Raw genomic sequence first — 8127 nt, forward strand, 5'->3', positions numbered from 1 at the left:
CCTCAGGATGTATGCAATGATCGGCACAGTCCAATCGGGGATGACAACAAGAATCTCCATGATCAAATCAACCACAGCAGGTACTTCGACTTCAGTCGGATCTGTCGAGCTCTTTGGTTGTACTGGTTCTTCTGTGAAAGGATCTTCTTTAACTGAGGGGAGGTGGAGGTGCTCGAGGCAGACGTCACTCGGGACTGGTCTCCGAGTGGATCCGAGTTTTGCCAACTCATCAGCTGCTTGGTTTTTCAGTCGTGGAACATGGTGGAGTTCCAGACCTTGAAACTTTTTCTCGAGCTTCCTCACTGCATTGCAGTATGTGGTCATGGTGGGGTTCCTGACATCCCACTCCTTCATCACTTGATTAACCACCAAATCCGAATCGCCATAGACCATCAGGCGACGGACGCCGAGTGCGATGGCCATGCGCAATGCATAAAGGAGAGCTTCATACTCTGCCTCGTTGTTGGAGGAATCAAAGTGTATCTGCAACACGTACTTGAGTTTGTCACCCTTTGGCGATATGATCACAACGCCAGCGCCGGAGCCATTCAACATCTTGGACCCATCGAAGAACATTGTCCAATGAGCCGAGTAGATGTGGGTCGGTTGCTGTTGTTCTACCCATTCTGCTATGAAGTCAGCCAGAGCTTGAGACTTTATAGCTTTGTTGGCCTCGAACTTGATGTCGCAGTACAACATCTCCATTGCCCACTTCGCCACTCGGCCCGATGCATCCCGATTGTGGAGGATTTCCGACAACGGAGCATCAGAAACGACAGACACCGAGTGGTCTTGGAAATAATGAGCCACCTTCTTCGCAGTCATGTAAATACCGTAGATAAGTTTTTGATAGTGGGGATACCTCTGCTTGGAAGGAGTCAGGACTTCGGAGACATAATACACTGGCCGCTGAACCTTGTTGCTTTGCCTTCTTCTTCCCGTTCGACTGTGAGAACAGTGCTGACGACTTGATTTGTAGCCGCGATGTACATAAGAAGGGGCTCTTTACTGAGCGGAGCAGTAAGAACCGGCTGGGTGGAAAGTAGGACTTTGAGGTCGTCGAATGCGACTTGAGCTTCGTCTGTCCACTCGAAAGTATCTGATTTCTTCATGAGTCGGTATAGAGGAAACGCTTTCTCGCCGAGTCGACTGATAAACCTGCTCAAAGCCGCTAGGCAACCTGTGAGCCTTTGAACATCGTGTATTCCGACCGGCCGCTCCATTCGGACGATGGTCCCGATCTTTTTGGGGTTGACATCGATCCCTCGTTCGGAAACGAAGAAACCAAGTAACTTTCCGCTGGGAACACCGAATAAACACTTGGCTGGGTTGAGCTTGATATCGTACCTACGAAGGTTGGCGAATGTTTCTGCCAAGTCAGTCAGCAGGTCGGAACCTTTGCGTGACTTGACTACGATATCATCCATATACGCCTCCACATTCCGACCGATCTGGTCGAGGAGGCATTTTTGGATCATGCGCATAAAGGTTGCTCCTGCATTCTTCAAACCAAATGGCATAGTGATGTAGCAGAAGCACCCGAATGGGGTGATGAAGGCTGTTTTTAATTCATCGGGGCCATACAGACGGATCTGATGATAGCCCGAGTAGGCATCAAGAAATGACAAACGCTCGCAACCCACAGTCGAATCGACAATTTGATCGATGCGGGGGAGCGGAAAATAGTCTTTCGGGCAGACCTTATTGAGATGCTTGAAGTCGATGCACATTCGGAGCGACTTGTCCTTCTTGGGCACCATGACAACATTGGCGAGCCACTCGGAGTGGTGTACCTCGCGAATGAAGTTGGCTGCCAAAAGCTTGGCCACCTCTTCTCCGGTTGCCTTCCTCTTGTGCACGGCGGACCGATGCAGGCGTTCTCGAACAGGCCGAGCGGCGGGATCCACATGCAGTCAGTGCTCAGCCAACTCCGTGGGTACACCTGGCATGTCAGCGGGCTTCCATGCGAAGATGTCCCAGTTCTCACGGAGGAATTGGATGAGCTCGGCCTCCTATTTAGGATCGAGGGTGGTGGAGATGTTCGTCGGGGCAGCGGTGTCGTCTGTCGGGTGGATGCTGACCTTCTTCGTCTCTCCCGCCGACTGGAATGCGGATTCCGAAGCTGGCTTCTTCGAACACATCAAGTGAGCGGGGTCGACTGTCTTCTTGTACTCGTCGAGCTCGAGGACAGCCATCTGCTGATCGGCGATCCTCGATCCCTGCTGCAGACACTCCTCGGCCCGCTACCGATTGCCTGTGATAGTGATCACACCTTTCGGGCCTGGCATTTTCAGCTTCAGGTACACATAACATGGACGGGCCATGAAACGCGCATACGCCGGGCGGCCTAGAATTGCATGGTACGCACTCTGGAAGTCCACCACCTCGAACGTCAACTTTTCCTTGCGAAAGTTCTTGTCGGAGCCGAAGACGACGTCCAACGGGATCTGGCCGAGTGACTTGGCCTTTCGTCCAGGGACGACTCCATGGAACTGCATGCTGCTCTCGCTAAGTTTGGACATCAGAATGCCCATCCCCTTGAGAGTGCCAGCGTACATGATGTTCAAACCACTGCCGCCGTCCATGAGGACTTTGCGCAGTCGGACTCCTTCCACCACCGGGTGGACGACAAGAGCCTACCTTCCTGGGGTGGGTACGTGTGCTGGATGATCCGACTGGTCAAAGGTGATAGCAGTCTGAGACCATTTGAGGAACGTGGGGTTGGTCGGCGTGGCCATGTTCACCTCCCTCTTCACCAGCTTCAGTCGACTCTTGCTCTCAACGTCAGCAAAAATCATCAGTGTTGCTTGGACTTGGGGGAACGGATCCTCCTTGTCCTCCTCATCCTGTTCATTGCCCTTTTCACTCGATTGCCCTTCGCCGAACCACTGGATGAGGAGGCGACATTGCCGAGTGGTATGCTTCGGATATATGGTGTTGCCCTCTTCATCCATCTTCGTGTGAATCGGACATGGCTGGTCCAGGATGGGGTTTCCGAACTGCTTCTTCTTGGGGGTGAACTGAGCCTTCCCTTTGCCCTTGAACTTGGCATTGGTAACAGCTGCGGCTTCTGCCTGCGGAGTGGATGGAGCTTTCTGCTTCTGTTTCCGAGTGTTATTCCCATCTCCATCGGCGACTGCTTTGTGCTTGCCACTACGGATGTGGTCCTCTTCTTCGCCATTTGCATAGCGTGCCGCTATCTCCATCATCTTGCTCATGGAGATGTCGCCTGTTCGACCGAACTTCAGGTACAAATCTCTGTACCGCACGCCTGCCTTGAAGGCGCAGACTGCTTGGTGCTCTGTGACGTTCTCCACCGTGTGGTAGAGGGTCGTCCAACGCTGAATAAAATTGCGCAGGGGCTCATTCTGCTTCTGGACACAGTGCTGGAGCTCCACGAGGCCAGCAGGGCGTTTACACGTCCCTTCGAAGGTCCTGATGAAGATTCGGGCCAGATCTGCCCAGCTGTAGATGCTTGAGGGGGCCAATTGGTTCAGCCACGCTCGTGCCGAGCCGTCGAGCATCAGAGGGAGGTGTTTCATGGCGACGTGGTCGTCCCCTCCTCCGATCTGGACTGCCACTCGGTAGTCATCCAGCCACGTTTCTGGTTTGGATTCTCCTCTAAACTTGCTGATCCCCGCGCCAATCGGAAGTTGGGAGGGATGTCAGCCGAACGGATGGCTCGACTGAAACACTCGGGACCAGAAACGATGGTCCTGCTTCCACTCGGAGGGTCCATATCGTGACCATCGCGGTGGGCTCGGCCCCTGTCGACCCTCCTCTGGGCGATATGCCCTCTCGCGTCGGGCCTTGGATCATAAGTGTCACCGATTGAACGTCGATCATCATGATGTCGGGGCTCGTAGGGCCCACCCCGCGGAGGGGTGTGTGAGCGACGACGATCTTTGGGATTCATGGAACGGCTGCCTCCCGTGTGTTGCTGATGAGAACCGGCACCGTGAACGGACCGATGTGTGTTCGCGTGAACAGAACTATTGTGAATCCTGTTGTGCGACTGGGAGACTGCTGAATTTTGCTGCTGCGCCGTGTGCAGCAGGGCACGGATTTTCTTGAGCCCTCTACCAGCCTCTGAATCAGTCGGCTGGAGAGAATCGGCTATCTTGGCAGCGGCAGACAGGTTGAGGACGAGCGTGCGGTACACCTCCACGTTGCTCCGCCGAGTGTGCCGACTGGCAAAACGGCGAGGCTAACGGCGAGCGCCGGATGTTTCGCCGACCTCGTGCTCGTTCCGGCCAATTTGGCGGGGACTTTCATGGGAGTTGGCCATGTGCACTTCAGCTGCAGGCCCGCGACCCAAGTACTCGGAAGGAAACTCAGTCGGAACTGAGTCCGAGCGTTGGGACGGCGGTGCAACCACAACCGACTCTAGGACCGCCACTTGCGAAGACGCGTTCTGGCGCACCTGGGCGTGTTGCACCCAACGCTGGAGCCGCGGACGGCGGGAGCGCTTGTTGCGGCGTGCGATGGCGGCGCAGGCCGACACCAGAGCTGACTGCTGCAGAAGAAGAATACCGCGGGTGCCGGCACGGAAGTGCGTAGCCCCGCGACTGGGGAGCGCCCCGACGTCGAGAGGGGCATCCCGGAGCCATGCCGAATCGTCGATGATGAAGGAGAGAGCGCCGAAGAGGATCTCGTGACCCACGCTCAAATCTCCACCGGATGACATGATGAAAAGATGTAGTCGCAAACTCGCCGGAAGTCGCTTAGACGCCTGGCCCACGGCGGGCGCCAACTGTCGTGGGTATAAGTCTGACAGTAGATGTGTAGGGTACGAAAGGACGGGCAGAACCTTAGCTACGGCAAGGTTGTATGAGTTCAGGCCCCTCTACGGTGGAGGTAAAATCCATACGTCTCAGTGCTCTTGGAGCTTGTTGTCAAGTGGAATATGGATTACAGTGGATTGCTAACCCCTGCACCAGTGGGGAAGGGTGGCTTATATAGAGTGCGCTGCCCTTCACAACGGTTCGGTGCACAGGGGAGGAGTAGTGGCGAATAAATGCCTACGTTACAGGTAACGTATGTCTTAAATGCTAATGAAGGTACATGGAAACGTATGACCGTTGCCCTCCACGGGGGTTACGATGCACAGAGTGGAATCCAGTCGGTAAGTTTGATACACTCCGAATGCTCTTCTTCGACTGGATGATGGAGGATTCGTCACCGACTGGATGATGGGAAGTCCTTAATTCAGTCGGAACTGACTAAGGGCCTTATCCCTTATGAAGGGTAGTCCTTGGGTAGGACTTATAGGGCAGGCTTATGACCCTACCCTAGGACTATAACCCTATCACATGCCTTTTATATATTTTCTGGGACTAACTTATTAACTCAGTGCCAAGTGCCAGTTCCTGTTTTTTCCATGTTTTTGACCCCTTTCAGAGGAGATTTTGAAACGAAGTCCAAACGGAATAAAATCCCCGAAAAGAATTTTTCCGTAACGAAAGAAGATCAGGAGGCTTGGGAGCCAAGGCAGGGGGGCCTGATACGTCTCCAACGTATCTATAATTTTTGATGGTTTCATGCTATTATCTTGTCAAACTTTGGATGTTTTGCATGCCTTTTATTTATTTTCTAGGACTAACTTATTAACTCAGTGCCAACTGCGAGTTCCTATTTTTTCCATGTTTTTGACCCCTTTCATAGGGGATTTTGAAACGGAGTCCAAACGGAAGAAAATACCCGAAAAGATTTTTTCTGGAACGGAAGAAGATCAGAGGACTTGGTAGCCAAGCCAGAAGAGCCCCAGGGGCCCCACAATCCCCCACCCCGTGGCCAGGGGGCGCGCCGTCCAGGCTTGTGGGCCCCTTGGAGGTCCCCTAACCTAGATCTTGCGCCTATATATTCCCAAATATTCCTAAAAAAATCAAGAAACGATCGCAATTAATTTTCCGCCGCCACAAGCTTCTCTCTCCGCAAGATCCCATATGGGGCACGTCCTGGTGCCCTGCCGGAGGGGGGATTCGGATATGGAGGGCTTCTTCATCAACACCATGACCTCTCCGATGATGCGTGAGTAGTTCACCATAGACCTACGGGTCCATAGCTAGTAACTAGATGGCTTCTTCTCTCTCTTGGATCTTCAATACAAAGTTCTCCATGATCTTCATGGAGATCTATCTGATGCAATCTTCTTTTGCGGTGTGTTTGTCGAGATCCGATGAATTGTGGATTTATGATCAGATTATCTATGAATCTTATTTGAGTTTCTTCTGATCTCTCTTATGCATGATTTCATATACTTGTAATTCTCTTCGAGTTGTGGGTTTTGTTTGGCCAACTAGATCTATGATTCTTGCAATGGGAGAAGTGCTTGGTTTTCGGTTCATACCGTGCGGTGACCTCACCCAGTGACAGAAGGGGTAGCGAGGCACGTATCGTGTTATTGCCATCAAGGGTAAAAAGATGGGGTTTTCATCATTGGTTTGAGATTATCCCTCTACATCATGTCATCTTGCTTAAAGCGTTACTCTGTTCGTCATGAACTCAATACACTAGATGCATGCTGGACAGCGGTCGATGTGTGGAGTAATAGTAGTAGATGCAGAAAGTATCGGTCTACTTGTCTCGGACGTGATGCCTATATTCTAGATCATTGCCTTAGATAATGTCATGACTTTGCGCGGTTCTATCAATTGCTCGACGGTAATTTGTTCACCCACCGTGATATTTGCTATTATGAGAGAAGCCTCTAGTGAACACTATGGCCCCCAGGGTCTACTCCACACCATATTTTCAGCCTTACACTTTTTACTTCCTTGCACTTTCCGCCTTCAGATCTCACTTTGCAAACAATCTTGAAGGGATTGACAACCCCTTTGAAGCGTTGGGTGCAAGCTTGTTTGTGTTTGCGCAGGTACTTTGGACTTGACGAGGCCCTCCTTATGGATTGGTACCTTGGTTCTCAAACTGAGGGAAATACTTATTGCTCCTGTGCTGCATCACCCTTTCCTCTTCAAGGGAAAAACCAACACAAATCACAAAAGTAACAAGAAGAATTCCTAAGCGCCAGGGAAGGACTTTTGTTGCCGCAGCAGAAGAATTTCTGGCGCCGTTGTCGGGGCGGAAGATCAAGTCAAGAACTCATCCAAGTAGGTGTTGCAAACTCATCTCTTGCATTTACTTTGTTTGCTAGTTGCCTCTCGTTTTCCTCTCCCCCACTTCACCAATTTACCTTTTTCGTTCGCCCTTTTTCTTGCCCGCTTTTTGTTTGCTTGTGTGCTTGCTTGCTTGCTGAAGTCACCATGAACGAAAATACCAAACTTTGTGACTTATCGAATACTAATAATAATGATTTTATTAGTACTCCGATTGCTCCCGCCACTAGTGCGGAGTCATACGAAATCAATGCCGCTTTGCTGAATCTTGTTATGAAAGAGCAATTCTCTGGCCTTCCTAGTGAAGATGCCGCATCCCATCTCAATACCTTCATTGAGCTTTGTGATATGCAAAATAAAAAAGATGTGGATAATGACATGATTAAATTGAAGCTTTTTCCTTTCTCGTTGCGAGATCGCGCAAAAACTTGGTTTTCTTCTTTGCCCAAAAATAGTATCGATTCTTAGGATAAGTGCAAAGATGCTTATATATCCAAGTATTTTCCACCGGCTAAGATCATCTCTCTCCGTAATGATATCATGAATTTCAAGCAACTTGATCATGAACATGTTGCACAAGCTTGGGAGAGAATGAAATTAATGATTAGAAATTGTCCCGCTCATGGCTTGAGTCTTTGGATGATTATTCAAATCTTTTACGCTGGCTTGAATTTCGCTTCTAGAAATATCTTGGACTCCACCTCAGGTGGAACATTCATGGAAATCACGTTAGGAGAATCCACAAAGCTCTTAGACAACATCATGACAAACTACTCGCAGTGGCACACTGAAAGGTCACCTACTAGTAAAAAGGTACACGCTATAGAAGAAATTAACTCGTTGAGTGCTAAGATGGATGAGTTAATGATTTTGGTTGCTAGTAGAAGTGCTCCTTTAGATCCTAATGATATGCCTTTGTCTTCTTTGATTGAGAGTAGCAACGCTAGCTTGGACGTTAGTTTTGTTGGTAGGAATAACTTTGGCAACAACAACGCTTTTAGAGGAAACTATG

This window comes from Hordeum vulgare, chromosome 6H (assembly GCF_904849725.1).
Source record: "Hordeum vulgare subsp. vulgare chromosome 6H, MorexV3_pseudomolecules_assembly, whole genome shotgun sequence".
Classification (NCBI taxonomy): Eukaryota; Viridiplantae; Streptophyta; class Magnoliopsida; order Poales; family Poaceae; genus Hordeum; species Hordeum vulgare.